The sequence below is a fragment of the Mus caroli genome, unplaced genomic scaffold (assembly GCF_978045245.1).
Source record: "Mus caroli unplaced genomic scaffold, Mus_caroli_1 scaffold_8, whole genome shotgun sequence".
NCBI lineage: Eukaryota > Metazoa > Chordata > Mammalia > Rodentia > Muridae > Mus > Mus caroli.
Window position 1 is genome coordinate 122,509,048 of NW_028227263.1, and position 8,829 is coordinate 122,517,876.

An 8,829-nucleotide genomic window follows, 5' to 3' on the forward strand; every position below is an offset into this window, starting at 1 on the left:
GCAATTGAGGCTCTCTCTCTCCCATTATTTGATAATTCCATTTAGAACACACTTATATGTGTATATATTTTAGGAAGCTTCTATTGTACAGGTCTCCATCCTACCCCTCACATGGCACTTATGTCAGCTGTCTCTCCCCTCCACTTCCCCACTTGATCTTCCCATTCCAGTCCCCCTTCAATGATAGCTATTCTATTTCTCTTTCCTAACAAGATCTACATGTACTCCCATTGTCTCTTACTCTGTATCCAATTTCTGTGGTTCTATTGATTGTAGCTAGTTTAACATTGATTCAACAGGTAATATCCACATATACTGGAACATGTAACATTTAACATTTATCTGAATGGGTTATCCCATGCAGGAGGTTTTGGTTTTTTGTTTTGTTTTGTTTTGTTTTGTTTTTTTTATTACCTGTGTCACAATGACACTTTTTTATTTAATGGTTTTTTTTGAGACAGGGTTTCTCTGTATAGCTCTGGCTGTCCTGGAACTCACTTTGTAGACCAGGCTGGCCTCGAACTCAGAAATCTGCCTGTCTCTGCCTCCCGAGTGCTGGGATTAAAGGTGTGCACCACCATGCCCAGCCCTACAGGGTTTTTAATGGCTAAAATCCACAAACATCTATACCAAGTTATTCCACCAATCTGGACTTAGGGATAGGGGAATTCCTTAGGAACATATCTTTGTTTGTTTCCATAGCATGAAGGGCCTAGCTTAACACTTCTGGACTCCAACTTTCTCTGTGGTGAGAAACTGGATAAACGATTTTTGGTGAAGATGTGACAAAGTCTCTTCCTCTGAGCCCCATAGATGGTAGTCACCCTGGAGTGTCCTGGGAAACAGAGCATTGAGTCACAGCATCCCAGTGTCCATCACAAGCTACCATTTTATTCTTATTACTCTGAATCTAAAAATAAAAGAACTGATGTTTTTGAGTATGAGTTAGACAGGTTCTATAAACCAACACTTATTACAGAATGTTTGTGTCCAAGTAAAAAGAGAACCATGTTATCCACGCACTAATATATGAATGTTAGTGTGTGCCAAATAGTTTTTGGAAACTTGACACCAGCTAGAGAAATATGGGGAAGAAGAAGGAACCTAATTGGCTTGTAGGTAATTCTATGGGGGAGCACATGATTGATTTTTGTCCCTGGGTACGAGGTCATGGCTGTATATATGTATATATATGCAGGCTCAGTCAAAGTAAGCAGCTTTACGCCATGGCATCAGCCTCAGCTCTGGCCTCAAGAGTCCTATCTTGAGTTCCTGCCCTGACTTCCACTCATGTAGGCTATGATTGGGAAGTGAAAGCCAAATAAACCCTTTCTTCCCCAAGTGGCATTTCTTTGTGGTGTTTTGAATCCCAGCAAGATAAAGCACACTAATACAGTGTGCACGCTCAGTGAAGGATAGCAGTCTGCAGCCTGTTGTGATTCAGATGACTTCACTTAGTGTTATGAAAGTGGAAAGGGTCTTTATTGGAGTTTGGATATTGTAATGGCTATTTCTGGTTGTCAAGTTGACTATCTCTGGAATAAACCAAAATCCAGAATTGGAGGGCTCACCTGTGATCCAGATCTTGAGGCTGGAAGACCACAAGTTTCTGACCTAAGTCTTGGCATAGAGATCTTGAGGAAAAGTGGCTATGAAAAGATCCTAAGGCAAGATAGTACACACCTTTAATCCCAGGAGACTAAAGCAAAGAGATCTCTGAGTTCAAGGTCAGTACACACCTTTAATCTTGGCCACACCTTCTGAGGGAGACCTACTTAAGGACATTAGAAGAAGAAAGAGTCACTCTTTTTAACCACTTGCATTTCCTTGCCAGCATACCTGTTGGAAGCTACTTCTACAGAAAACCAGCTGAAACAGCTAGCCTCGTGGGACTGAGCAACTACTAGATTCTTGGACTTCCCATTCACAGCTGACCATTGTTGGGAAGTTGGACTACAGACTGTAAGTTACCATAATGAATTACTTCAATATAGAAAGACATTCCATTTGTTCTGGAATGCTAGAGATCCCCAAGCAATACAGATATCAACTATCCAAGAAAGGGTCAGGAGTTTGAACATTGGTCCCTAGCATGTGGTCCAGTTGCCAAAAATCTGGAAAATATAGCCTGGCAGATAGAGTTGGTCAGAGGGGGTAGAGTTGTGAGTCCTGTGTCCACTCCAACACAGGGCTGGGCTGCTTGAGGAGGCAGGACAAAGGGAGTTTGTGCTAGTCCCATGCCATTGCTGGGTGGGTATTGGGCTGTGGGAAACTACAGTCTGAGGTGCGGGGCAGTCACCGCTGGCTTGAAGGTCCCTGGGCCTGGGAAAAGGCTAGGGCCATGAAGTTCCCAAATTCTTGGACACTCCAGCACTTCTGCAAGTAGTGGAAGATCTGAGAACAGAATCTGGGCCTGCGGGATGGAGCTAGCCCTGGGCTGTGGGTGGGAAAGGGGAGAGCTCTGGCTGGTCCCTTGAGGAGAGTCCTTGGCTTGAGAGAGTCCAATTTGGCTTGGTGGCAGTTGTGGTTGAGAATGCAAATAGATCTTCTACAGGAAATTAGACAGTGGCTTTATAGGCAATGGCCATCTCTGTGACTCCCCACAGTGGATTCCAATGAAAAGAGAGGCAGTCCATGGTTTTAAGGTATTTATTGTCATGGCAGAAATTGAATGAGTAAAACCATACCCCACTTCTCAGGACGGGCCTGAAATTAAATACCATTTGCAGGGAGGAATGTCTGAGAAGGAAAGCTTATTGGCTAAGAACTCAAGGCCTCTAGGTACCTCATTAGAATGGAGATCTGTCTTGAGTCTAAGTGACCACAGGTCAATGTCTCTTTTCCTATTGTCTTGGTCTGAGATGTTCAGGCTACATGTGGAAGGACTTTGGGCAGTGCCCTTACTTTACTGATAGACACAAATATATAAGGGGCTGCATCTAGTGACAAGGGCCAGGTGCCTGCTGCAGGCAAAGTTCCTACCATTCCTTCAAGGTCTCTGGGCTTCTAGCCTTAGCCCAACTGAGGGCCAGGCTAACTTTCATGGTCAAATTCCTCACAATAAGAGATCTAGGGACTGATAACTAGGTGTAACATTCTTCAGGTTTCTACTGCCCCACTACCAGCCTTTCCTGTCCTGAGGACAGAATGTGAAAGAAACCAGTGAGCTGTGCCCTACCATCATTGGTCCATTTTACCACTGACCTCAAAAGGAGCCACTGGGAGGTCATTGACCTGCCCACTTAAGCTCTGGCTAAGGCTGCCTCCTGTTCTTACAGTGACTGAAGTAGCTGTTGGTTGGTGGAGAGCATTTGGATTTCTAGGCTGTTGAGCCACTGCACTTGGATCTTCATATATTGTTGAATCTGAACATAGTGAGTTTTCTTTTAAATTCAGTTTCAGTTTAGAGGTTACTGGGTTGTTTGTTTGTTTGTTTTTTAAAGATGTATTTATTTTATGTTTGTGAGTGCACTGTAGCTGTAAAAATGGTTGCGAGCCTTCATGTGGTTGTTGGGAATTGAATTTTTAGGACCTCTGCTCACTCTGGTCAGCCCCACACACTCATCCCTGCTCATACTGGTCCAAGGATTTATTTATTATTATACATAAGTACAGTGTAGCTGACTTCAGATGCACCAGAAGAGGGCATCAGATATCATTACAGGGGGTTGTGAGTCACCATGTGATTGCTAGGATTTGAACTCAGGCCCTTCAGAAGAGTCCTCTTACCCGATGAGTCATCTTATCATCCCGAAGTTTCTGTTTTCTGCTTTTGTACTAACTCTCTCTTCCAGTCCTTTGTTGATTCGAAGTATGATTGGGAGAAATTATATCTTTTTTGTTCTTTAGTTTTTTTTTGACTTTGTTTTAAAATGTCCTATTTTACATGGCTATATTCCTTTCACTATTTTGGAACATTAGTTTATGTTAACTACACAACATGCTCATTCTCAGTGATATTTCCATACATGTACATGAAGAACATTGATCACATTCTCCTCCCCATCACACTTTCTTATGCCTGCCCCATCCAAGTCCCTCAGTGTTTCCCTGTTTTGTTCACACCCTTACTTTCCAAGTAGAGGCCACATCACATCAAGTCCTCCTGTTCAGAGGACTGACAGACAGGATTAGATGGTCTCTTAAGCAAGGGCACCACTGTGTCTCTGTGCTCTAGCAGAAAGATTCCTCCTGGCTGGCTATCTTCTGATCTTCCTGGAAGTTCAAACATCATGACTCCATGCAAGGAGCAAAGGCAATGCTCAGATCCTGATTTTCTTGGTGCACTGGCTCTCAGTGTGTGCTGAGACCAGGGGAAAGGATGGTTGTTCTTTCCAATGAGCAGCTCTTACTGTCTGTGATCCTTTGTTTTGTTCTATCAGTTTGCACTTGGTTGCTGTCAACCTGATCTATGTCATAGTTTTTGTCTACTGCTTTAGAAGGTGCTTTGCTCTTCTCTTCCCAAGCATTCCAAGTACCTGATTAGGTTGTCTGACATGTTTCTGACCTTTTTCTTGTCTTTTGGAGGTAAGAAGTTTTAACTGTAAAAATTCTCTTCAGCCTGATTTTAAATGGTTTGTTTTTGTTTTGTTCCTTCTTTTTTTTTTTTTTTTTTCCTTTCTCATTGCAAGTTCGGTTCTAGCCAAGTCATAGAGGGCCTGATGATGGAGCAGGATCTGAAGGCCTGCTACTCAACTGAAGAGAACTTCGACACTAACTACAAGATGCTGTACACACTGGGTGAAGGAAAATTTTCAGTGGTGAAACGGGCCTTCCATGTCCCCACAAGTACCTCTGTGGCTGTAAAAATTCTCCAAAACACCAAGGAGTACACCTCACCCATCTGCAGGGAAGCCAGGATTATGAAATCACTTAGCCATCCTAACATTATCAAGCTGTTTCACGTGGTCCAGAGAAGAGAGACTACCTACCTGGTGATGGAGTATGCCTCAGGGGGAGAGCTACTAGGTCACATCAGCAAAGTGGGGTCTTTAGAGGAGAGCGAGACTCGAAGGATGTTTGCCCAGATAGTACATGCGGTGCAGTACTGCCATGACCATCACATTGTCCATAGAGACATAAAGGCCAGCAACATTTTGATCGACTGCAGGGGAAACGCCAAGCTGTGTGATTTTGGCTTTGCTGTTGAAGTGATTCCTGGACAGAAGCTGGCAGGTTTCTGTGGCACACTGCCCTACTGTGCCCCGGAACTCTTGCAAGCAGAGAAATATGAGGGCTTCCCTGTAGATATCTGGAGTTTAGGGGTCCTCCTGTTCCTCATGGCATCTGGGAACTTGCCTTTCCAAGGCAGGTCTTTTGTGGACTTGAAGTGGGAGATCATCTCTGCAAACTTCAGCATCCCTTCCCATGTTTCCATTGATATTTTCAATGTCATCACTGAACTGCTGATGATCGATCCCAGCAGGAGGCCCACCATCCACCAAATCATGAGGCACCCCATGATCAGGGACAGTGAGGCATGTTTACCACCTACTTCCACACAGATTTTCCCAGGCACCCCAAGCCCCAGCATTGTCAGGACCATGAGAGTCATCGCATACAAGCCTGACAGGAATATGTCCTCCTGCAGTCCCCAAGAGGAGCTCTGTGGATCCCTGCAGCCACCTAAGAGCGTAGGTGTTCCAGGATCCTCCTCTGGGGATATCTTGGAGAAAGAGACACTCATGGAAGAAAAGAACCTCACCCAGGAAGAGGCCATCAAACAAGAAGAGGCTATCCATCAGAAAGTTCCCTACTACATCCACTCTAGTAGTGACTCACTTCACAGGCTTAGAAACCTGGAAGCAGTCCTGAGGCAAAGAGTTTCACGGAAACTTAGTCTCCTGGAACCATAGCATCCCATATAACAAATGCTCCAAACTCCGAATGGATCTGTGTGCTTTCTTTCAGTATTGTTTTATTATAGGTGCCTCCAAGCAATGACTTGCTCAATATCTAAGCAAAATCGAACTTTGCTCCCTGGCCTTCAACAATGCCCTAGTCTTGAGCTGACCCTGGGCTTGGAATTCAGTAAAAATGTTGCCTATTCAGTGACATTCATAATTGCCTCTAGTATTGTAAGAGAGATAGTGAAAGAAATCAGGTATTACTATCTACTACATAGAATTAGAAATCTCAGGGCAAGCTTAGCAATGTAAGTTTAGGATTCTTATTATAGTTATGTATGGCATACTACATTACTTATTAGTAGAAAGTCCGCCCACACTATCACTTAGAATAAAAGCCAAGCTATTCCCATATACAGGAATTTACAATGGTTTAGGAAAGTAGATTGGGCTGTGGTTTTAGAGTATTGCATTATTGATGAGAAGGTTAGCTAGAGTAGAACTCCCTAATTAGAATCATGACTTGGGTGTGAAAGCCCTTGCCCCGGGAGTGTAAAGACCTCACACCTGGCTTCTAAGAATATAGCTGACCTTAGATAGAGCTGACTTTGTCTCAATTGTTTTATTGCCCAGTTCCTGCCAGTCTTTATGTTTGCATTCCTCTGTTCTGTATAAGAGTCATTAAGCATCCGGTAACCTCATTGTACCTTGCCATTGTGTCACCTAATTTCCCTATTTAAGTCTGGTACTCAATTTGACAAATTACATTCAGATACCACACTCCCTTGTGTTCGTATTTGTTTGTCATCCATGCCAACCCCTTGACCACCTATAACTGGAACCCCGAGGTTCACCCTTGGATCGAGGACCCAAGTGAGGTTCATCTGCAGCACTTCCCCTTGTATCTGGTGACACCATTGGAAGGAAATAAGGAAGATAACCATGAACTGTCTCTGAAATCTGTGCTGCTGCTGCCATTAACAAAGAAAAGGAGTTTTGTTTTTAATATTTAACTCTTTATCATTTTTATTTGTATAAATGTTTTATCCCACCTGCTAATTAGGCAACTCCCAAGGCTGAGTGGCTCTGCCCCTGACTGCTCCAACTTCTTGGGATTCTGTAATGTTCTTGCAAAGTGAGGAATCCTGACCAGAGGCAGGGGCACTATAGTCTTTGGATTCCTTAATGAAAACAGATCAAACTTTCCTCCTTGCTCAGCCTCCAGAGAGGTACTAGCTAGGTCTAGGGATAGCAATGTCAGTCTGAGCCATCTACACTGGGAATAGCTCAGCACCATGTCACTGGGTTCCTCAATAGCCAGGACCTGGTACACCATGTCTCAGGCAGAAATTCATGTCTGTACAGCCTCCAGCCCTTGAAAGGCTGCCATGCACACAGAGATGAGTTGGTAACCACAGTCTTACTGAGACCAGGGCTATCTGGAAAGGCATTCGGGGTACCCAAGTCAAGCAGCATAGAGAGGTCAGGTTCAGAGTCAAGTTGTTGTTCACCTTAGCTAGGTCCTTCACATTCAGGAAGCCTTTGGAAACATCCCTATTAGTTCCTGAAAAACAAAACAAAACAAACAATAAACATGATGGAAAAAAATGGCACAGCAGAAGGGTGCTCTTTTCCTTCCCTCCCCTTTCCACAGTTCCTCCCCTTAGACAACCAGGTAAGGCTAAGCCTATAGTAACACTGGTCCATTCTCTCTCCTCTTGGACTTTGGAATTTTCAGGACTGACCCTCTACCTACACAAAGGGCATTGAAGTTAGAGCTCACAGTCCTGGTCTGGACAGGAGTCTCACCTGCATTGTTGATGAGCAGGAGGCTCTACAGCAGCTCAGTCTTAGGGAGCTCATGCCCAGAGCACAGCAACTGCTGCCCAATGGCCTCAGAGTCCAGATAGGGGGCTGTAAACACCACTCACAGGCCAGGCGGTTGCTTGGCCATCTCTGTCTTCACTTACTGCAGCGCTGAGCCACTGCTTGCACTTAGGAGCAATGAACCTGGAGACAACAACCAGGCCGGCGTGGGGCCAGGGCTTTCCCCAAACCCCAGGTGGCACCCCTCAGCACACAAGGCAGCCCAGCCTACTTCCTCCAGGCCTGGAACTTAACCACAAAAGTATCTACATAACTGGCATGGGGCAGCACCTCTCCCCTTGGCCTGGGAGAGAGAAATTCAGGCCAGAATCCACTTGGGTTGGGTGAAAAAGGTGACCAATAGCCAGGGAGGCTTGGCTCAGCAGGACATCCCAGTCCCCCAGAGCTTCCAGGTTCCCCTTGGGCTGCTTGCACAAGATCAGTTCTTTTCTGGGACGCATGTTCCTAATCTCTACCCTGTTCCAGAATCCGCTTCCTCCTCTGGGGTTGGTTTGTCTTCATCCATAGGGGACATACCAGGAAGTGACCAGTGACTGCCTTGGATTAAGTCCTTGCCTGTGTAGAGCTTGTGGTCCCTTGCACTCTGATTAACAGAAGCCTTCTCTGGAAGGGCACAGCAGCTCTTCCAGGAGATGCTGGACAGACAGAACAAATAAATGAAGAGGACACACAGGCCATAAGAAAGGCTGAAAATCACAGGATCTTAAGACTTCTGGTGAGTGGAGCACAGCTTCTGCTCCAATCCAATTGCGCGGGACCTAAGACTGCATTAGTTAGGGAAGCAGAAACCGGCCTGAGTAGGACCACAGGCCTCATCCGGCTGGATCAGCGCCGGAGTAGCGGGAGCGCAGGGTTGCCTGACACCCGCCAGCTACCCACGACCCCCGCCGCAGGATTTTGGGACTGCTGGTGAGTGGAACACAGCTTCTGCTCCAATCCAATTGCGTGGGACCTGAGACTGCATTAGTTAGGGAAGCAGAAACCGGCCTGAGTAGGGCCACAGTCCTCATCCGGCCGGATCAGGGCCGGGGTAGCGGGAGCGCAGGGTTGCCTGACACCCGCCAGCTACCCACGACCCCCGCCGCAGGATTTTGGG

At 45.6% G+C, this 8,829-nt stretch overlaps 2 pseudogenes; one reads left to right on the forward strand and one right to left on the reverse strand.

Annotated features, from left to right (window-relative positions):
- The first annotated feature begins 4,661 nt into the window (after positions 1 to 4,661).
- Positions 4,662 to 5,547, forward strand: LOC147003414 (sperm motility kinase X pseudogene; annotated as a pseudogene).
- A 1,048-nt stretch (positions 5,548 to 6,595) lies between these two features.
- Positions 6,596 to 8,173, reverse strand: LOC147003415 (sepiapterin reductase-like; annotated as a pseudogene).
- Positions 8,174 to 8,829: the final 656 nt, after the last annotated feature.